This window comes from Hemiscyllium ocellatum, chromosome 32 (genome assembly GCF_020745735.1).
Source record: "Hemiscyllium ocellatum isolate sHemOce1 chromosome 32, sHemOce1.pat.X.cur, whole genome shotgun sequence".
Taxonomy (NCBI): domain Eukaryota; kingdom Metazoa; phylum Chordata; class Chondrichthyes; order Orectolobiformes; family Hemiscylliidae; genus Hemiscyllium; species Hemiscyllium ocellatum.
Genome location: NC_083432.1, coordinates 11306716 through 11330214, shown reverse-complemented (window position 1 = coordinate 11330214; position 23499 = coordinate 11306716). Strand labels below are relative to the sequence as shown.

The window sequence follows — 23499 nt, the reverse complement described above, 5'->3', positions numbered from 1 at the left end:
TATTGTAGTTGAGAGTCAGCATTTCTGGTTCGTGGAAGCATGTTTCCAATTTTTTTTTGGCAGACTAGGATAGGAAATGGAAAGAAGACAAATAAGATAATGGAATATTTTCAGAGTTCTACTATGCTTCAAAGGTCAATACTGCAGCCATCCTTCCATTAGCTAGTCAGAGATTACAGTTTTGCATTAAAAGAGCAAGTAAATGAGATGTTAGTCATAATCACTACCTTGTTAAAGTTTACAAAGATGGTATGAGCAATTCAACTTTTCATGCTGGTGTTTTTAACAGAGGCACTTTTTCTTACAATCAAATACAAAGATAACTAACACGTTTTATTCAGTTATTTTGCTGTTGATGAATAATTTGGTGTGACATTTAAAAAAGAAGTAAAACTGAAAATTAAGTCATAGAGACGTAGAACACGGAAACAGGCCCTTCGGTCCAACTCGTCCATGCCGACCAGATGTCCCAACCTAATCAAGTCCCTTTTGCCAGCATTTGACCCATATCCCTCCAAACCCTTCCTATTCACATACCCATCAGATGCCTTTTTAAATGTTGCAATTGTACCAGCCTCCACCACTACCTCTGACACTCATTCCATACACGTACTACCCTCTGCGTGAGAAGTTGCCCTTTAGGTCTCTCTTATATCTTCCCCTCTCACCCTAAACCTATGCCCTGCAGTTCAGGACTTTCCCATCCCAGGAAAAAGACTTTTATTTACCCTATCCATACCCCTCATGATTTTATAAACCTCTATACGGTCATTCATCAGCCACCGACGTTCCAGGGAAAATAGCCTCAGCCTATTCAGCCTCTCCCTGTAGCTCACATCCTGCAACCCTGGCAACATCCTTGTGAATCTTGTCTGAACCCTTTCAAGTTTTGCAACATCCTTCGGTTAGTTGGGAGACCAGAATTGCAGCAATATTCCAAAAGTGGCCTAACCAACGTCCTGTACAATCGCAACATGACCTCCTAACTTCTAGTAAAAAATGAGGTCTGCAGATGCTGGAGATCACAGCTGCAAATGTGTTGCTGGTCAAAGCACAGCAGGTTAGGCAGCATCTCAGGAATAGAGAATTCAACGTTTCGAGCATAAGCCCTTCATCAGGAATAAGAGAGAGAGAGCCAAGCAGGCTGAGATAAAAGGTAGGGAGGAGGGACTAGGGGGAGGGGCGATGGAGGTGGGATAGGTGGAAGGAGGTCAAGGTGAGGGTGATAGGCCGGAGTGGGGTGGGGGCGGAGAGGTCAGGAAGAGGATTGCAGGTTAGGAGGGTGGTGCTGAGTTGAGGGAACCGACTGAGACAAGGTGGGGGGAGGGGAAATGAGGAAGCTGGAGAAATCTGAATTCATACCTTGTGGTTGGAGGGTTCCCAGGCGGAAGATGAGGCGCTCCTCCTCCAGCCGTCGTGTAGTTGTGTTCTGCCGGTGGAGGAGTCCAAGGACCTGCATGTCCTCGGTGGAGTGGGAGGGGGAGTTAAAGTGTTGAGCCACGGGGTGATTGGGTTGGTTGGTTCGGGCGGCCCAGAGGTGTTCTCTGAAGCGTTCCGCAAGTAAGCGGCCTGTCTCACCAATATAGAGGAGGCCACATCGGGTGCAGCGGATGCAATAGATGATGTGTGTGGAGGTACAGGTGAACTTGTGGCGGATATGGAAGGATCCCTTGGGGCCTTGGAGGGAAGTGAGTGTGGAGGTGTGGGCGCAAGTTTTACATTTCCTGCGGTTGCAGGGGAAGGTGCCGGGGGTGGAGGTTGGGTTGGTGGGGGGTGTGGATCTGACAAGGGAGTCACGAAGGGAGTGGTCCTAACTTCTATACTCTGAAGGATCAGCTAGGTGACAGCAAAGTTAGTCACTAAGTTCCTAAGTACACATTGTACATGTGGCAATAAAACTGTCTGCATTTAAAAAGGAGCTGCAATGGGTGAGCACATAACAAGTTGTGCAAGCTTCAGTGGAGAATTGTGTTGCATTGTAATCCTTTTATAAAATTACTAATTAAATGTAGTCTAATTAACTGTGACTCATTGTTAAAGCTGGAGGACAACTCTTGATTGAGGCCTGAACTCAAATACCATTATCCCTGTCAGACTTCACATGCCTGTAATATTGCAATGTTTAATTATATTCAAGAGTAAATTTTCGCATTTGTTTAACAGTTACCATAACTAAGATATTGTTAATATGTTGAATCATAACTATAAATTAAACAGTAGATTTGTACTTTTGTTCTTTGAGCAGCTGTATTTGCAAACTTAATGTTGCCTTGGCTGTTTGTTATTTAGTGAACTTGATGTGAGAGGAAATAATAGAAAATGCAGAAGGCTTCAACTTAAGATTGGGAAAACTGTGCTCAGTTCTACAATAAAAGTCTGGTTTTGCATTTAATACCTGTTGAGGTCTGTGAACTTTTATAGAGTTATACAGCAGGGAAACATCCTTCGGTCCAACTCGTCCATGACAACCAGACATCTCGATCTGGTCTAGTCTCATGTGCGAGCATTTAGCCTATATCTCTCTAAACCCTTCCCATTCATATACCCATTCAGATGTTGTAATTATACGTAGGAGAGAGACCTTGGCTATTCACCCTATCCATGCCTCTCATGACTTTATAAACCTCTATAAAGTCACCCTTCAGTCTCTGACAGCTGAAGCTTATTTGGGCTTTCTATGTGCCTGTGATGATATTCTGCACACCTGTGAAGTACTGAGCAGAAAGAAAGGTATGAGCTTTGAACAGTTACTCTGTCATAATGCACGCAACTATGATTTATAATTTTCTTTATGCTGATGTGGGTCACTGCAGCAACTGTTATTTGTACATACCATCTTGTTTCAGACAGTACATTCCATGAACAAAACTGAGCCTAAATTCTTTCTCTCCTGCTGACTCCATTATCTACGAATGGATGCTCTACTGTTCATCTGAGTCACAAGGTTCTGGGTTTAAGCCCAAATGATGGAGAGCTATGTGTCAGGTGTTGTCTTTCTGATGGGATATATACAAGCTTTGCCTGCATAGGAGGATTAAAGTATCCAGTGGCATTATATTGAAGAAGAACATGCGTCCTGGCCGATGTTTATCCCTTATTCAGTGTCCCAAAAACAGTTTATGTAGCTATATTGCATTACTGTTTATTGGATTTACTGTGTGCATGTTGACTGCTACTTAGAACACTGATCATCTTCAAAAATACTTTAGTTATAAAGTATTTTTTGCCATCTAGTGTTTGTTGAAAGGGCTTACAAAAATGAAAGCCTGTCTTTTATAAAATGATAATGAAATTATGCTCAAGGTCTTACAACACATTAAGGTAAATAAATCCCCGGGACCTGCTAACGAGCATTGCAGGACATTGTGGTAAGTTACTGAAGAAATTGCAGTGCTTCTAGTAGAGATATTTGTATCGTTGATAGACACGGTGAGGTGTTGAAGGCTGGAGGGTGGCTAATGTTGCGCCATGAGTTAAAAAGACTGCAAAGAAAGCCAGGGAATTGCAGAATGGTGAACCTGACGTCAGTTGTGGGTAATTTGTTGGAGGGGAGATAGGATTTACATGCCTTTGGAAAGGCAAGGACTGCATTGGGATAGTCAGCATGGCTTTGTATGTGGGAAATTGTGTCTCTCAAACTTGATTGAGTTTTTTGAAGAGGTGGTCATGATAGACAGAGGCAGAAGTTCGGCAAGGTATAGTACATTAGTTACTAAGGTTAGATCACAGGGGATCCAGGAAGCACAAGGCAATTGGATACAAAATTGGCTTGACGGTGACATAGGTGGAAGAGGGTTGTTGTTCAGACTGGAGGCCTGTGACCAGCAGTGCTGGGTCCACTGTTGTTTATCAAATATATAAAAGATTTGAATGAGAATAAAGGTTAGTAAGTTTGCAAATGACGTCAAAATTGGTGGTATAGTGGACATTGAAGAAAGTTTTCGAAGAGTACAATGGCATCTTGATCAACTGGGCCAGTGGGTCAAGGAATTGCAAATGGAGTTTAATTGATAAATGTGATGTGTTGCATTTTGGTAAGGCAAATCAAGGTAGGACATTCTCAGTCAATTGTAAAATGCTGTGGACCAGAGATCCAGGGTTGCAGGTGCATAGTGCCTTGAAAGTGGCATCACAGATAAACAAGGTGGTGAAGAAAGTGGTGGCTTGCCTGGCTTCATCAAAGTATTGAGTACAGGAGTTGGGGCATCATGTTATGGCTGTATAAGACATTGGTAAGATCACATTTGGATTAACATGTACAATTCTGGTCATCCTGACGTAGAAAGGATATTATTAAACTGGAAAAGATGCAAAAAAGGTTTACAAGAATGTTCCTGAGACTGGAGGGTTTGAATTATAAGGAAAGGCTGGATAGGCTAGGACCTTTTTCCCAGGAGGGTGGAAAGCCGAGGGGTACCCTTATAGAGGTTTATAAAATCGTGACAGACATCGATAAAGTGAATAATACAAAATTAGAGGGTATTAGTTTAAAGTGATGGGGAAAAGATTTAAAATGACCTGGGATGGGGGCAATCTTTTCATAGAGGATGATCTATATATGGAATAAGCTGCTAGAAGAAGTGGTAGAGGCGGCTATAACTACAGCATTTAAAAGACATTTGGGCAGGTACGTGGATAGGAATGGTGTCGAAGGTTATGAGCCATACGCAGGCAAATGGAACTAGTTCCATTTCGGAAACATGGTCGGCATGGACTGAGTTGGGCTGAGTGGTTTGTTTTCATGCTGTATGACTCTGAAGAGTAAACTTTAAGTAGACATATAAAACACCTGTGTCAATTTTTCAACAAACTCCAGTCTCCATGGTAAATTGCAGACCTGCTGGAGGACCATCTGTGTGATGTCTTCATGAGTTCATATAAGCCAACTCTCTTGGTACAGAAATAACTTGGGGGAGCAAAACTGATAAAAGATTTGGGACTATTGTGGATGCTGGCATTTGGGTAAATGGGAGAATTTGTGTTGATTTACTCCTACAGACCACATAGTCAAATTGCTTCATAAAGATTTTCAAATCTTGAATAAAAGTGCAACTTAGATTACTTACAGTGTGGAAACAGGCCCTTCGGCCCAACAAGTCCACACCGACCCGCCGAAGTGCAACCCACCCATACCCCTACATTTACCCCTTACCTAACACTACGGGCAATTTAGCATGGCCAATTCACCTGACCCGCACATCTTTGGACTGTGGGAGGAAACCGGAGCACCCGGAGGAAACCCACGCAGACACGGGGAGAACGTGCAAACTCCACACAGTCAGTCGCCTGAGTCGGGAATTGAACCCGGGTCTACAGGCGCTGTGAGGCAGCAGTGCTAACCACTGTGCCACCGTGCCGCCCACAACTTCTTGAAGTGCATCTTTCAACCTGCTTTGCTCTTGTCCTTTGTCTCTATGCCTACCCTTAAAAATAATTCATTCATGGGATGTGGATATCACTGGCTAGGTCAGTGTTGATTTTCCGTCCCTGAAGGCAATTATGAGTAAACCACATTGCTGTAGATCTAACATCATACAGTTCATTCTGTTATAATGCATGTTTTGTCAACGTGAATTCACTGTAACACAGTTGACGAACTGGGGATGCTGTTTCTCTGGCACAAACTTTAAAACGTGTATTGGCTATAATGTGATTACGTCACCAACACTTTAAGTGCTGATTCTAAAGGGCGATTTTCCTAAAATGGTGGGTTGCACAAGAATGCAGCCATCGTGTGATAGAAGAACTGACTGTGTGTAGACCAGACCAGGTATGGGAGAAAGATTTCCTTCTATAAAGTGCACTAATGAAAAACAGATGGATTTTTACAACAATCAGCATTGTTTATGTGATCGCCATTAGGTTGGCTTATTCATATTACCACCTTCAGCTTAATTTTAAGTGTCGTTACCTTTCACATATGTTTCTTATGTACTGTATTAGATTCGATTCCCTACAGTATGGAAACAGGCCATTTGGCTCAACAAGTCCACACCAACCCTCTGAAGAGTAACCCACCCAGACCCATTCCCCTACCCTATATTTACCCCTAACTAATGCACCTAACACTATGGACAATTTTAACATGGCCAATCCCCCGAGCCTGCACATGTTTGGACTGTGAGGAACACAGAACACCTGGAGGAAACCCACATAGAAACTGGGAGAATGTGCAAACTCCACACAGATAGTTGCCTGAGGTGCAAATCGAACTCTGGTCCCTGGAGCTGTAAGGCAGCAGTGCTAACCACTGAGCACATAATAAATGGAATTTCAAAATTCCTATAAACTATTGCTTTTATTAATTGTCTGTTGCTACTTCAAAGACTTTTATCCAGTTAAAAGTTTGTGCATGCAGTCCCTAATTATGTTATACTTTTTAATTGCAATAAAGTGTTATTTCTAATTGTTTCCCAAAAAGGAAAGTGATGTTTAAAAGTAGTCTTATTTGGAAATGAACATACTGGTAATATTGGAGCTCTATTTTGAAATATGCAAGACAAGTCAGATGTTTATGTGTCATTTACAAGTTTTATCTGGTTTCTCCTTCTGGGTTATCAACAACTGAAATAAGAAAGGAAAACACTGAATAAATTCAAAAGGTCAAGACCGTAGTTATACTTCTAGTGGGCAAAGGAAGGATGACGGTAATACTAAGCAGGAACCAGTGCATTGAGAAAGCAAATAAATTACTCAGTGATACCACCACTTACTCAAAAGGTGATGATAGACCCGACCCCACAGCTTGAGAACAGGATTACCATGACACTGATGCAACTACGTAGAGCAGGAGATATCAGCAAAACAGATCTACAAAAGATGAAACCCGATGTATCCGGTACAGCCCAATTTTATGGACTACCCAAGATTCACAAAGCAGGAGCACCCATCAGACCTATTATATCACTCCCTGAGATGCCGACCTACAAGTCAGCCAAGTTTTTGAAAACAAGACTTTAAACACCTAATAGAATACTGCAACCACTCCATTCACTCCTTCCTAGAGGTCCTTAACGTCATAGAAACGATAGATGAAATTATCATTTCATTTTATATAACAGCGCTCTTTCCATTTATCGACATTGACCTGCCCAAGAGTATGATTGCCACGCAATTGGATGAAGCAGTTACTAGGACTTCTGATGATACCAGGAGTATCAACAAGAACAGCCTGCTAAAATGACTAGACCTATGCCTCATTATTTGCTTTACATTTAATGGACAAATCAATGCTATGCCAATAGGGTTCTCTATCAGGATGATAGCAGGAGCAGTAATGCAACACTTGGAATGGACAGTCCTCCCCACCATCCGACTCAAACTCTGGATCCAGTATGTAGATGATAACTTTGTCATCTTTAAATGTACACAATTGGAAGAAACACCCCATCACACTACTAGCATCCTCACTGCAATAAAGCTCATTAAGAAGAGGAAAACAACAGCAGACTCCCCTTCCTGGATGTGTTAGTGGAATGCATATCTACCAGTGAACTCCAGACCAATGTGTACAGGAAAAACATAGGAAGGGTAAAGTGGTTGATGTTGTGTAAATGGATTTCAATAAGGGGTTTGATAAGGTTCCCCATAGTAGGCTGCTGCACAAAATACAGAGGCATTGGATTGAGGGTTATTTAGCGGTTTGGATCTGAAATTGGCTAGCTGAAAGAAGACAGAGGGTGGTCGCTGATAGGAAATGTTCATCCTGGAGTAGAGTTCCTAGTGGGATACTGCAAGTTTTGGGTCCACTGCTGTTTGTCATTTTTATAAATGACCTGGTGAGGGAGTAGAAGGATGGGTTAGTAAATTTGCGAATGACGCAAAGGTCGATAGAGTTATGGATAGTGCTGAAGGATGTCGTAGATTACAGAGGGACACAGATCAGCTGTAGAACTGGGCTGAGAAGTGGCAAATGGAATTTAATGCAGAAAAATGTGAGGTGATTCACTTTGGAATGAGTAACAGGAGTAAATAGTACTGGACTAATGGTAAGATTCTTGGTCGTGTAGTTGAGCAGAGAGATCTCTGTGTCTATGTACATAAATCCCTTAAAGTTGACTCCCAGGTTGCTCGGGCTGTTAAGAACGCATATGGTGTGTTAGTTTTTATTAGTAGAGGGATTGAGTTTCGGAACAATGAGGCCATGCTGCAGCTGTACAAAAGTCTGGTGCAGGTGCAGTTCTGGTCACTGCATTATAAGAAGGATGTGGAAGCTTTAGAAACGGTTCAGAGGAGATTTACTAGGATATTGCCTGGTATGGAGTGAAAGTCTTACGAGGAAAGGACTTGAGGGTATTTTCCTAAGAAGAAGGTTGAGAGGTAAGTTATTTGAGACATATAAGCTTATCAGAGGGTTAAATCAGGTGGACAGTGAGACCCTTTTTCCTAGGATGGTGATTGCTAGCGCAAAGAGACAAAGCTTCAAATTGAAGGGTGATAGGTGTAGGACAGATGTCAGACGTAGTTTCTTTACTCAGTGTAGTAGGGGCGTGGAATGCATTGCTTGCAACAGCTGTAGACTTGCTAGTTTTATGGGCATTTAAATGGTCATTAGATAGGCATATGGACGAGAGTAGAATTGTGTAGGTTAGACAGGCTTCAAATTGGTTTCGCAGATTGGCGCAACATCGAGGGCCGAACAGCCTGTACAGCACTGTTATGTTCTAGGTAATGAAGAGTATTATTGAGGGAAAAACTGTGGACTTGATGTATATGGTTTTCAGTAAGACATCTGACAAGGTTCGTCATGGGAGACATGTTAGCAAGGTTAGATCACATGGAGTACAGGGAGAACTAGCCATTTGGATATAGAACTGGCTCAACAATAGAAGACAGAGGGAGGTGGTGGAGAGTTGCTTTTCAGACTGGACGTCTGTGAACAATGGTGTGCCACATGGATCAATGCTTTTCATCATCTTCAAATCATTCATATAAATGAACATAAGAGGTACAGTTAGTAAGTTTGCAGATGACACCAAAATTGGCGGTGCAGTGGACAGTGAAGAAGGTTACCTCAAAGTACAACGGGATCTTGATCAGATGGGCCAATGGATCAATAAGTGGCAGATGGCATTCAATTTAGATAAATGTAAGGTGCTGCATTTTGGAAAGGCGAGCCTTAGCAGGACTTTATACACTTAATGGTAAGGTCCTGGGGTGTGGTGCTGAACAGAGAGACTTTGGAGTGCAGGTCCATTGTTCCTCGAAAGTAGAGTCTCGGGTAAATAGGAAGTGAAGGTGGAGTTTAGTACACTGTCCTCATTGGTCAGAGCATTAAATATAGGGATGGGAATGTCATGTTCTGGCTGTACAGGACATTGGTTAGGCCATTTCTGGAATATTATCTGCTATTCTGGTCTCCGTCCTATATGAAGGATGTTGTGAAACTTGAAAGGGTTCAGAAAAGATATACAAGGATGTTGCCAGAGTGAGATGCATTGTGCAGAGGGAGAGGCTCAATAGGCTCAGGGTGTTTTCCATGGAGCATCAGAGGCTGAGGGGTGACGTTATAGAGGTTTATAATAACATGAGGGGCATGGATAGAGTAAATAGACAATGTCTTTTCTCTGGGTTGGGAGAGTCCAGAACTAGATGGCATTGGTTTAGTGTGAGAGGGGAAAGATTTAAAAGGGACCTAAGGGCAACTTTTTCACACAGATCGTGGTGTGTGCATGAAATGAACTGCCAGAGGAAGTGGTAGAGGCTGGTACAGTTACAACACTTAAAATCCATTTGGATGTGTACATGAATAGCAATGGTTTGGAGGGATATGGGCCAAGTGCTGGCAAACGTGACTAGATTACTTTTGGATATTTGGTCAGTATGGACAAGTTGGACTGAAGAGTCTGTTTCTGTGATGTCTACATCCCTATGACTCTACAAGTCTATGGAGGCTGTGTCACTGAATATACTTAAATAGGTAGATTTCTAGACACTGAGGGCATCCACAGTTATGGGGCAAGAGCCAGTCTATCGACAATTTAGCAGGAGTCTGGTGTTGAGGTAGAGAATCGGCATTGTATTGAACTGCGGAGTACACTCAAAACAGAAGAGCCTACTCCTTGTTTCGATGTTTGTATCTTTCAATGTCAACCATTTCTCAAAATACTTTGCATCTGAGCTGGATCTTGAGTGAGAACATAGGTTCAGGAGTGATTCTTGATGAAGCAGATTGTGGGGGATATGGAGGTACAGCAAGAGCAAGGATTAGGTCGAAGTTGAATCATGAGATAGCAGAGGTTGCAAGTTTGGTTTTCAGCTAAAGGCTGGGTTGTGGAATGGGAGAGGCTGGATAAGAGTGTGTCTTTAAAGTGTTAAAGGCCTGAAAAAGAACATTGCAGTGCTAAGCAAGAATTCATCCCCACTAGCTGACTCATGTTAATATGAAATAATGTATCATATTTGAAAATTGCTGCAAAGGAAAAACGTATTGCCAAAGAATTTCGTCTTTCACTTATAGGGAAAAATGCAAAATCCATGCCAAATTTTTAAAAATGCCATTAATATGTACTAAAGGAGGGTTAAAAAAAAAATGCTTATTGGTTGGCAAGTAGGTTCAGATTGACCATGGCATGGTTGGGATGCTCTTCATGATCTTTGAATTCTTGATGGGTCAGATAGCCTGTTTCCACACTCTGGGAATTCTGTAGAGAACCACAGGTTCCCCTTCTTGGTAATTTTCCTTCTTGTGTCTTTGTATTTGCTTATAGGTAGTTATTGTGGGAGTAAATGACACATCTTGTAAGTTTGATTGTCTTAAATTTATCTTCATTCCCATTATTAACACACAAGGTTGTTCCAATTTGCAAAATTGAATCTTATGGTACATGTTTGATTTTCATGGAATCATAGAGACCCTACAGAGTGGAAAGAGGCTATTTAACCCATCAGGAATACACTGACCCTCCAAGTAATAGCCCACCCAGGCAATTCCTCTTATCCTATCCCAGTAGCCCTGCAATTCCCACGGCTAACGCACCTAGTCTGTGCTTCCCTGGATACTACGGGGTAATTTAGATGGTCATTCCATCTAACCTGCAATTCTTTGGATTGTTGGAGGAAACTGGTGTATCCGGCAGAAACCTGTGCAGACATGGAGAATTTGCAAACTCCACACGGACTGTCACCCGAGGCTGGAATTGAACCCAGGTCTTTGGTGCTATGAACAAAGTCACAAATCACATGACACCAGGTTATAGTCCAACAGGTTTATTTGAAATCTCAACCTTTCGGAGCATAGCCCCTTTGTCAGGTAAAGTGAGAGGAAGTCCAAAGAACACAGAATTTATGGGCAGAGAGATCAAAAGATCATAGAATAATGTGAATGGTGTGTCAAATAATAAATCTGTGCAGGTGGCCAAGAGTTTTACTTGATGTGATTCAAGTGTTAATAATCGCACTTAATAAAGTATGTTAAGTGTTATATAAATTAGTGAATGACAACTGAAGGGATGACCAATAGTCTGATTATTTGAGGCAGAGAGATAATTACAAAAAATTAAAATTAAGGTGGTGCTGGAGATAACCAAGTGACTGTAATAACATGGAACAAAAAAAACAGAAGCAGCTGGAAAATCCCAGAGAATCTGTGAAGAAAAACCAGAGGAAGGATCACCAAACCCGAAACATTAACTCTGATTTTTCTTCACAGGTATCATCAAAACCACTGAGCCCTCCCAGAAACCACTCATAACACTTTATCAAGATGATGGTGTCAAAACAGGATGGTAAGGAATATTTTGCAGATACAGAGCAATGCAGTGGGGTCACGTAGCGTGACATGAACCCAAAATCCTAGTTGAGGCAGTCTTCATGGGTACGCAACTTCGCTATCAGTGTCTGTTTGGCAATTCTGCATTGTTTTGTCCTGTTTTGACGCCATCACCTTGATAAATTGTTACAATCTCTACCTTAATTAGTTTGTACGGTTTTCGTTACTTTTGATTAGACCCTCAGCATGCAACTCTATACTTATCATGTTATTCCAGTCAAATAAAAGCTGAAAGAACTGTGGATGCTGTAAATCAGAAGCAAGAGCAGGAGTTGCTGGGATGGCTCAGCGGGTGTGGCGGCATCTGTAAAGAAAAATCAGAGTTAATGGTTTGCTCACAGATGCTGCCAGATCTGCTGGGCTTTTCAACAGTTTCTGTTGTTGTTCCATGTTATTTCGGTCATCTGTCTTGTCCCCAGCACAACCTTCTTGAATTTTTTTTTTGTCTCTGCCTCATTTAATCGTATTACAGGCATCCTCTGGTTGTTGTTCAGCTATTGACACTTTAATCTCACTAACACTGCCGTTTTATCTTTGTTTGACCACTTGGAGAAGTGAGTAAAAAATCGAACCTTCTCCAAGCTGAGTACTTCAGCACATTGCTTTCTGACTATTTGAATTTCTTTGTGTGTTAAAAAAGGTGTGTCTGAAAATGGTGAATGAAGTGCAGCCAAATTCATGTAATGGAATACTGATCTAAAGTTGTAATGTGCCTCCTACAGAAACATAAAGTTTGGACTCCATTTGTGCTGTTCTTCTTCATCGAACCCCTTCTTTGTAAAGTGTGTGAGAAGGTTGTTGAGGGCAGGGTGATGGACGTGGTCTATGTGGGTTTCAGTAAAGCCTTCCACATGGTAGGCTGCTCTGGAAAGTTAGATTGCATGGAATCCAGGGGGACCTGGCAAAATGGATACACAGTTGCCTTGATGGTAGGAGGCAGAGTGAAAGAATGCTTGTCTGACTGAAGATCTATGATTAGTGGAGTGCATCAGGAGTCAGTGCTGGGCCCTGTTATCTATATCAATGATTTGGATGAGAATGTACAAGGCATGATTAGTAAGTTTGCAGATGACACTAAAATAGGTGGCATTGTGGGCAGTAAGGAAGGTTATCAGAAATTGCAGCAGGATGTTGATCAGCTGGGAAAGTGGGCTGAAAAATGGCAAATGAAGTTTAATATAGATAGACGTGAGGTCTTGAATTTTGGAAAGTCAAATCAAGGTAGGATTTTCATGGTGAATGGTCGGGCCTTAAGGAGTGGAGTGCAACAGAGAGACCTTGGAGTTGAGGTGCATGGTTCTCAGAAAAGTGGAGTCACAGGTCAACAGGGTTAGTGAAAAGGGCATTTGGCACACTGGCCTTAATCAGTCAGGGCATTGAGTATAGAAGTTGGGAAATTATGTTGCAATTGAATAGTAAGTTGATGAGGTCCCAGTTGGAGTATGGTGTTCAGTTCTGGTCACTTTGCTCTAGGAAGGGTGTTATTAAACTGGAAAAGGTGCAGAAGAAATTGACAAGAATGTTGCTAGGACTCGAGGGTCTGAGTTATGGGGCAAGGTTGGACAAGCTAGGACCTTTTTCCTTTCCAGCATAATACCTTATAAGTGTATAAGATCATAAGAGGCTTGGATAGGGTGAATGCAGTCAGTCTTTTTCCCAAGTTTGGGGAATAGAGGATGAGAGGCCTGGTGCACAGGCTTTGGGCAGTCAGGAAGTAAGTAACTCACTGCAGGATTCTGTGCCTCTGACCTGCTCATGGAGCCACTCTACTTATCGAGCTAGCCCAGTTCTGTTTGTGGCCATTCGTAACCCTCATGATGTTGATAGTGGGGATTTAGTATTTGCAATGCTAGTCAAAGGGCATTAATTAGATTTTCACTTATTAGAGATTGTTCTTTCTTGACACTTGTTTGGCGCGAAGGTTCTTTGCCATTTTTCAGCTAAAGTCATTATCCATTTGGACATACACGACTTCAGAATCTGACAATTTGCAAACATTGCCAAACATTGTGCAATCATTGACAAACACCACATTTCTGACCTTAAGATGGAGGCATGGTTGTTAATGAAGCAGCTGAAGATGATTGGGCCTAGGACAGTGTATTGAACTATTTGAGCACTTGTGGCTCAGTGGTAATGTGTAATAAACATCCACGCAGATGAACTAATTAGGCAGTTGTGGCACAATAGTAGTGTCCCAATCTCTAAGCCAATAGACCTGCATTCAAGCCCCACTCGAGGAACATAACAATCTCTTGGAATTGATTGCTTTGAAAATAGCTACCCTGAGGAACTCCTGCAGCACTGAAATGGTTAACCTCCAACAACTGCACCCATCTTCCTTTGTGCCAGATATGACTCCAGCCAGTGGATAATTTTCACCCTGATTTCCTTTGACTCCAGTTTTGCATGGGTTCCTTGATGACCATGATCAAATGCGGCCTTGATGCCAATGGCAATCGCTTTCACCTCATCTTTGAAATTCAGCTCTTTTGCCTATCTGTGTTTGAATCAAAGCAATATTGAGGTCAGGCACTGAGTGGTCTTGAGGGAACCCAAACTTGGATGTCAATGTGCAGGTAATTAATAACAAATGCTGCTTGGTAAGACTGATGATGATTTTTCTCTCACTTTATTGATGAAGAGACTGATGGGACAGGCATCGGCTGAGTTGGATTTGTCCTGCTTTTTGTGTACTGGGTGTGCATGGGCAATGTTCCAATTTGATGAAAGATGCTAGTTTTGTAGCTGTAGTGGATCAAATTGGCTAGGAGTGTGACGTGTTCTGGAGTGCAAGTCTTCAATACTATTACCAGAATCTTGTCAGGATCCATAGCCTTGGCAGTATTCAATGTCTCCAACCATTACTTGATATAACATGGAATGAATGAAATTGATTGAAGACTAGCATCTGTGATACTGGGCACGTCTGGAGGAGGGCTAATGATCTCTGAGACTGCTTCTTAGATGTCAAATGATTGCCCTTTCATTTTGTGGTGTGAAAGCACAGAGAAAAATATCTCTGCTGATGATATCTTTACATTTATTTGAAGCTGGGTTGTGACATCATGAGCATTGTGTTGAGGAATTGTTTACCCTGACATTTAGTCATAACTGCTTCCCCAACCAAAGCAAATAAAAAGAAACCTACAGACAAGCGGCGAAATATAATTCTCATTGCAATAATCAAACAAAAATGATCTATATGTTTGTGTATAAGCATTTTCTTGGGTTGTGATGGCCATACTACTGCAGAGGATGAATGTTCTAATTGGCAGAACATTAATCTTTAGTGAGTAGAGGCCATATAAGGTTTATTTAAAAATGCAACCTATCTTGGCTGTAAGTCTGCCCTTTACTGCTTGCAGGGCTGCAGAATTTCAGAATTATGGGATTTTGCTAGAGTAAATATTTGGATATTTTCATTGTGGGAGAATTCAAGATTTTTGTGTGTGGTAGTGTCAAGTTGAGTTTATGGTTTGTATCAGCATATTTACCTTTGTCCTGACAGATGTGTGCTCTTTTAATTTATATTTAAAGTGAAGTTTTATTCACAGATCGCTTTGCAATTATATATTAGGTTTTCAAGGTTAAACAATGATTCTGAATTGAGATAATTGAAATGGCTCTCAGAACCTGTCTCCAGGTAGGAACTTGTCTTTCTGCCAGAGTTTTATTTTTAATTATTCCAAACTTGTATTTGTTTTTGTGCATATGAAGTTGAGCTTCAATTAGGGATAGCTGTGTGCTTTTAGCTGTTTGGAACTTGTTGAGACTGGTAAACATTTTTGATACTAAATCCTTGTAACTAATGTGCGTAGACTATTCATTCTGTCAATTCTAATTTTAATTTATGTATGTATAGCCAGTTATGAACAAGTTGTCCCACCTTGTTCTAGACACAGATTGCTTTTTTTAAATTGCATGTTTTGATATGCTATTGCACATCTCTGGGACACGTGAGATTTGAGGCTTAGAAGCAGATACACTACCGATCTGTAACAAGACCACTGAGGTGAAAGAAATCTGTTCCAACAGATTATGATGCACTGTTGTGAAAGGTGGGATTGAAACCTAGACCTTCAGGTCCAGTGGGAGGGTCATTACCCCTGTTTCACAAAATACCTTCTTAGAGCTTCTCTTTGCACGTTTAATTCAAAAGAATGCTGATTGCGGGCAGCAGCCAGGTACATTTAAAAATAGTGAAGATTATGGTTTGTTCAAATAAGATTTAATCTGTTGTCATGTGAATTTGGTGCATAATCTAACACTGAAAATTGATGTGTGTTATGCCCTTTTACATGCACAGGGTCAAAACAGTAATTTCTACCCAACTGTATACCTTTTACTGAAATATTGTTTGATAATGTTGTGTGGGGCACCTTGGACTGTTGCAAGTACTGTACAAATGCAAGTTGTTCATTGTGATCATGTTCCAGATTGGCTGATCAGAGCCATTGTGTAAATTGAGTTTGACAACCCTGGCTTAGGAAACCTAGAAATAATTTCCTTCCTTGATTCCCTGTGCGGAAGCAAGTGACTTGAGCTGAACATTTTCCTGTATTAGCGTGACTGAGGTTGTGTCCCACATGTTTTATGTCTACTCCATATGAGAATGAATAGCAAATTCAATTGCAGCTGCACAGGTAATTTGCTAATGCAGTGAAGATTTAAATGCTGAAGCTGAAAGCTTAGTGATCAACAGTACACTCAAAGGTGAAAAGTCACTGCTTTTTCCCAAACTACTCTTCATGCTGTTTTCCTACGTCAAATACACGTTGTTGTTGTTGTTGTGATTTAGCAGATTACAGTAACATTCCTGTGTTCTACTCCCTTGTTTATTTTTTTGCACTGCCTTTTGAAGTGATGATGATGATATTGTCGCTTGACTGGTAACCCAGAGACCAAAGTAAAATTGAAATTTGGAGTTGGAATCCTACTCTCGCAGATGATGGAATTTGAATCCTATAAAATCTGGACTAAAAGTCCAATGATGATCATGAAACCATTGTTGATTGATCGATGCAGATAATGAAGAAAGGTGGAGGGACAAGTAGTGTTGAGGAAATGGGGCTGCAGAAGGATTGGGACAGGCTAGGAGAGTGGGCAAAGAAGTGGCAAGTGGAATACAATGTCACAAAGTGTGAGGTTATGCGGGATAGAGGCTTAGACTATTTTCCAAATGGGGAAAGGCTTTGGAAGACTGAAGCACAAAGGAATTTCGAAGTCCTAACTTCGAGGTTCAGTTGGCGGTTAGGAAGGCAATTGCAATGTTCACATTTATTTCAAGAGAACTGGAGTACAAGAGCAGAGATGTACTACTGAGGCTGTATATGCCTCTGGTTAGACTGCATTTGGAATATTGTGAGCAGTTTTGGGCACCATATTTAAGAAAGAATGAATGTGTTGGAAGGGGTCCATAGGAGGTTTACAAGACTGATCCCAGGGATTAAGAGCTTGTCAAATGAGAAGTAATTGAGGTTTCTGGGTCTGTACGCGATGGAGTTTTAGACAATGAGGGGGGACCGGATTGCAACTTGCAGAATACTGAGAGGCCAATATAGAATGGATCTAGGCAGACTAGGTCCTGAGGGCACACCCTCTGTGTGAAGGAGCAACCCTTTAGAATTGAGATGAGGAGGAATTTCATCAGCTTAGAAGGTGTTTGATCTATGGAACACTTTGCTGCAGAAGGCTGTCGGGTCCAAGTCATTATTTAAGACCGATAGTAATTCGTAAGGCTTGATAAATAAGGAATCACATTATGGGAGAAGGCATGAGAATGGGGTTGAGAAACACATCAGCCAGGATCAAATGGCAGAGCAGATTTGGAAGGCTTGAATGGTTTTAGTTAAAAATCGCACAACACCAGGTTATAGTCCAACAAGTTTAATTGGAAGCACACTAGCTTTTGGAGTGACGCTCCTTCATCATGTGATAGCCACCTGATGAAGGAGCATCGTTCTGAAAGCTAGTGTGCTTCCAATTAAACGTGTTGGACTATAACCTGGTGTTGTGATTTTTAACTTTGTACACCCCAGTCCAACACCGGCATCTCCAAATCTTGAATGGTTTAATTCTGCTTCTGTATCTAGCGGGTGTAACAAAAAAATGCATGGGTTTGTTAATATTCTTGATGGAAGAAAAACTGCGGTCCCTACATGTGATCCCAGAGTCGCAGAACTGAGGTTGACTAGTAACTGCCCTCTGAACTGGCATAGCAAGTCATTCAGTTTTACTGAAGAAAATATAAGGATGAATTTTATGGCATCAACCTAGGCACCTGAAAGTACATTGGTCAACTCTGAAAGACCCCCTTACCCTCAACAGCTGGGGATGAATGCTGAAATTGGGAGAACTGTTTGACTGATCGATGAAGCAACATGACACCAGGTTTTAATCCAACAGGTTTGCTTGACGTTTCAGATAAACCTGTTACACTATAAACTGGTGTTGTGTGACTTCTGACATTGTCCACTCTAGTCCAACACTAGCACCTCCATATAATGAAGCAACAGCCTGACATTGTCTGTAAGGTATGATTTGTGATTTTGACTGCGTCCCAGGCAATGCCTCGTTCATCTCTGTGTATGTTCTGTGCAACTGGCATGGCAGACCTAACAGAGTTGGAGGCACAATGGTATATTGTTGAAAGGGAGTGTCCCAGGGAGTCTTCAACATCGATCTGTGATCCCACGAAATCTTGAGGCTTGAGGTCAAACTTTGCCAATCACCACTTGCCAATCACCTGCCTCACGTGATGAATTCTATTCCAAGCTGAGCATCATTTGGAGGATGCACTGAGATGGTAAGGGGGGGCACTTAAATGTCCACTAAATTAGATTACTTACAGTGTGGAAGCAGGCCCTTCGGCCCAACAAGTCCACACCGACCCGCCGAAGCGCAACCCACCCATACATATACCCCTTACCTAACATTATGGGCAATTTAGCATGGCCAATTCACTTCACCCGCACATCTTTGGACTGTGGGAGGAAACCAGAGCACCCGGAGGAAACCCACGCAGACACGGGGAGAACGTGCGAACTCCACACAGTCAGCCGCCTGAGGCGGGAATTGAACCCAGGTCCCTGGCACTGTGAGGCAGCAGTGCTAACCACTGTGCCACCATGCTGCCCACCAATGTCCACTGCTTACTGAGCTAGTCAAGTGGTGAAAAAGGAATCACTGCTAGACTGGGTCTACATGGTGTATTTGCAGCCAATAACAGGTTTTTAAAAAACTTAGCTCATTCTCACCAACTTCCTGTTAGAGGTGCATCTATTCATGAAAGTATTGCTATGACTACTGTCCAATGCTTTTGGATAACATGAGGATTCTGGGAATCCAAGATCAAGGGCGGGAAACATTTCTGGCTGTAACAGCTGCTCCTTTTTTGAGGTATTTTAGGTGCTGGAGGTGGCTTCCTTGAATTCCAGGGGCAACAATTACTGTTTTATGTGCTGTTGCATTGTTTTGGAACTTTGGAAAAAAAGTCAAAACAGCAGCAGTTTTAAAAGGGAAAAGAAGAGACAAAGGAAGCACATGGTGAGGTCATTGCAGGAGAGAGAGAGAAAGAAAGAAACTAACACTGCCTTTGCTGTTTGAATTCATGTATCATTGGACATCAGAGTGCATCTGGGAAAATTAACAAACAGTGAAATTCATAACTGATCTTGGAGGAACTGTTGGATGAAGTTCACAGCACTTGTTTTAAGTGTGACCTACAGAAAGTCTGAAGTAGTGCGTTCTTTCTTGATGATATGTTTTTAGAGATATGTCTCTTGATTAAACTTAAAATTATTAATTTCACCTGGGGCAGTGTTTGTAAAGAAATAAGATGGTGTTATTTTCTGGGCCTGTAGATTGTGAATAAGCAAAAATGGCCTTTAGTAGAGTGATATGTGCTGCTTGTCAGATGTGGGAGATTAAAGAGTTTAAGGATTACAGCGGATTATATCTGCCATAAATGATGTTGGTTGCGAATCTTATCAGATCAAATGGATTGGTTGGAGAGACCGTTAGAGGCAATGAGGAATTTACAAGAGCAAGGGGGTGTGATGGATAGCAGTTAAAGGAAGTGGGTGGGAAGTCTCAGACACCGTCACATAGATGGGTTAACTCCAGGAAAGGTAAGAAAGGTAGGCAGCTAGTGCAGGAGTCTTTTGTGGCTATACCCATTTCAAACCAGTATGCTGTTTTGGAAAATGTAAGGGGGTGGAGGGAGGGGAATGGATTATCAGGGGAACGTAGCACGAACAGCCAAGTCTGGTATCGAGACTGGCTCAAATGCAATGAGAGGTACGTCTGGTTCCAAGAGATCAATTGTGTTAGGGGATTCTTTAGTCCAAAGTATAGATGGACATTTCTGTGGCCAGCAGCGAGAAATCAGGATGGTGTGTTGCTTCCCTGGTGCCAGGATCAAGGATGTCTCAGAGAGGGTGCAGAATGTTCTCACGGGGGAGAGGTGCCAGCAAGATGTCATTGTTCACATTGGAACCAACGACATAGGAAGGGAAAAGGTTGAGAGTCTGAAGGGAGATTACAGAGAGTTAGGCAGAAATTTAAAAAGGAGGTCCTCAAGAGTAGTAATATCTGGATTACTCCCGATGCTACGAGCTAGTGAGGGCAGGAATAGGAGAATAGAGCAGATGAATGCATGGCTGAGGAGCTGGTGTATGGGAGAAGGATTCACATTTTTCGATCATTGGAATCTCTTTTGGGGTAGAAGTGACCTGTACAAGAAGGACAGATTGCACCTAAATTGGAAGGGGATTAATATCCAATTAATATGGCAGGGAAATTTGCTGGAACTGCTTGGGAGGATTTAAACTAGTAAGGTGGGGCAGGTGGGACCCAGGGAGATAGTGAGGAAAGAGGTCAATCTGAGACTGGTACAGTTGAGAACAGAAGTGAGTCAAACAACCAGGGCAGGCAGGGACAAGATAGGACTAAAACATCCACTGCATTTATTTCAATGCAAGGGGCCTAACAGGGAAGGCAGATGAACTCCGGGCATGGTTAGGAACATGGGACTGGGATATCTTGGCAATTACAGAAACATGGCTCAGGGATGGGCAGGACTGGTAGCTTAATGTTCCAGGATACAAATGCTACAGGAAGAATAGAAAGGGAGGTAAGAGAGGAGGGGGAGTGGTGTTTTTGATAAGGGTTAGCATTACAGCTGTGCTGAGGAAGGATATTCCTGGAAATACATCCAGGGAAGTTATTTGGGTAGAACTGAGAAATAAGAAAGGGGCGATCACCTTATTGGGATTGTATTATACACTCCCTAATAGTCAGAGGGAAATTGAGAAACAAATTTGTAAGTAGATATCCGCTATCTGTAAGAATAATAGGGTGGTTATTGAAGAGAATTTTAACTTTCCAAACATAGACTGGGACTGTCATTGTGTTCAGGGTTTAGATGGAGAGGAGTTTAAGTGATTCAGTATGTGGATGTACCTTCTAGAGAAGGTGCAAAACTTGACTTCCTCTTGGGAAACGAGGCAGGGCAGGTGACTGAGGTGTCAGTGGGGGAGCACTTTGGGGCCAGTGACCATAATGCTATTAGATTTAAAATAGTGATGGAAAAGGATAGACCAGATCTAAAGGTTGAAATTCTAAATTGGAGAAAGGCCAATTTTGACAGTATTAGGCAAGAACTTTGGAAAGCTGATTGGGGGCAGATGTTTGCAGGTAAGGGTACAGATAGAAAATGGGAAGCCTTCAGAAATGAGATAAAGACAATCCAGAGAAAGTATGGTCCTCTCAGGGTGAAAAGGAAAGGCTGGTAAGTGTAGGGAATGCTGGATGACTAAAGAGATTGAGGGTTTGGTTAAGAAAAGGAAGAAACAGGATAGATCGAGTGAATCCTTAGAAGAGTATAACAGAAGTAGGAGTATACTTAAGAGGGAAATCAGGAGGGCAAACGGGGACGTGAAATAGCTTTGGCAAATACCATTCTGGACAAAAGGGTAACTAGGGAGAGAATATGGCCCCTCAAAGATCAGCAAGGCAGCCTTTGTGTGGAGCTGCAGAAAATGGGGGAGATACTAAATGAGTATTTTGCATCAGTATTTACTGTGGAAAAGGATATGGAAGATATAGACTGTATGGAAATAGATAGTGACATCTTGCAAAATGTCCATATTGCAGAAAAGGAAGTGTTGGATGTCTTGAAATGCTTAATGGTGGATAAATTCCCAGGGCTGAAAATGTGTTGCTGGAATCATCCCTGATGAAGGGCTTATGCCCGAAACGTCGAATTTCCTGTTCCTTGGATGCTGCCGGACCTGCTGCACTTTTCCAGCAACACATTTTCAGCTCTGATCTCCAGCATCTGCAGACCTCACTTTCTTCTCGATTAATCCTTAGGACCTGATTAGATGTACCTGAGAACTCTGTGGGAAGCAAGGGAAGTGGTTGCTGGGCCTCTTGCTCAGATATTTGTATCATTGATAGTCACAGGTGAGGTGCCGAAAGATTGGAGGTTGGCTAACATGGTGCCACTGTTTAAGAGGGGTGGTGAGGACAAGCCAGGGACCAGTGAGCCTGACGTCAGTGGTGGGCAAGTTGTTGGAGGGAATCCTGTGGGACAGGATGTACATGTATTTGGAAAGGCAAGGACTGATTAGGGATAGTCAACATGGCTTTGTGCGTGGGATATTGAGTCTCACAAACTTGTTTGCGTTTTTTGAAGAAGTAACAAAGAGGATTGATGAGGGCAGAGTGGTAGATGTAATCTATATGGACTTCAGTAAGGCATTCGACAAGGTTCCCCATGGGAGACTGATTAGCAAGGTTAGATCTCACGGAATGCAGGGTGAACTAGCCATTTGGATACAGAACTGGCTCAAAGGTAGAAGACAGAGGGTGGTGGTGGAGCGTTGTTTTTCAGACTGGAGGCCTGTGATCAGTGGAGTGCCACAAGGATCGGTGCTGGGTCCTCTTACTTGTTGTCATTTACATAAGTGATTTGGATGCGAGCATAAGAGCAGATGATACCAAAATTGGAGGTGTAGTGGACAGCGAAGAGGGTTACCTTAGATTACAACAGGATCTGGACCAGATGGGCCAATGGGCTGAGAAGTGGCAGATGGAGTTTAATTCAGATAAATGCGAGGTGCTGCATTTTGGGAAAGCAAATCTTAGCAGGACTTGTACACTTAATGGTAAAGTCCTAGAGAGTGTTGCTGAGCAAAGAGACCTTGGAGTGCAGGTTCATAGCTCCTTGAAAGTGCAGTCGCAGGTAGATAGGATCGAGAAGAAGGCATTTGGTATGCTTGCTTTTATTGGTCAGAGTATTGAGTACAGGAGTTGGGAGGTCATGTAGTGGCTGTACAGGACATTAGTTAGGCCACTGTTGGAATATTGCATAGAATTCTGGTCTCCTTCCTATCGGAAAGACGTTGTGCAGCTTGAAAGGGTTTAGAAAAGATTTACAAAGATGTTGCTAGGGTTGGAGGATTTGAGCTATAGAGAGAGGCTGAACAGGCTGGGGCTGTTTTCCCTGGAGCGTGGAGGCTGAGGGGTGACCTTTATAGGGGTTTACAAAATTATGAGGGGTATGGGATAGGGTAAAATAGACAAAGTCTTTTCCCTGTTGTCGGGGAGTCCAGAACTGGAGGGCATAGTTTTAGGGTGAGGCGCGAAAAATATGAAAGAGACTTAAGGGGCAGCTTTTACACACGGGGTGGTATGAGTATGGAATGAGCTGCCAGAGGATA

The 23499-nt window shown here is 42.3% G+C and overlaps 1 protein-coding gene across 4 annotated transcripts in view; it reads left to right on the top strand.

Annotated features, from left to right (window-relative positions):
• Positions 1–23499, top strand: part of LOC132830691 (protein TANC2) — a 996151-nt gene that overhangs the window by 295290 nt on the left and 677362 nt on the right. The gene's annotated exons all lie outside the window — the stretch shown is intronic.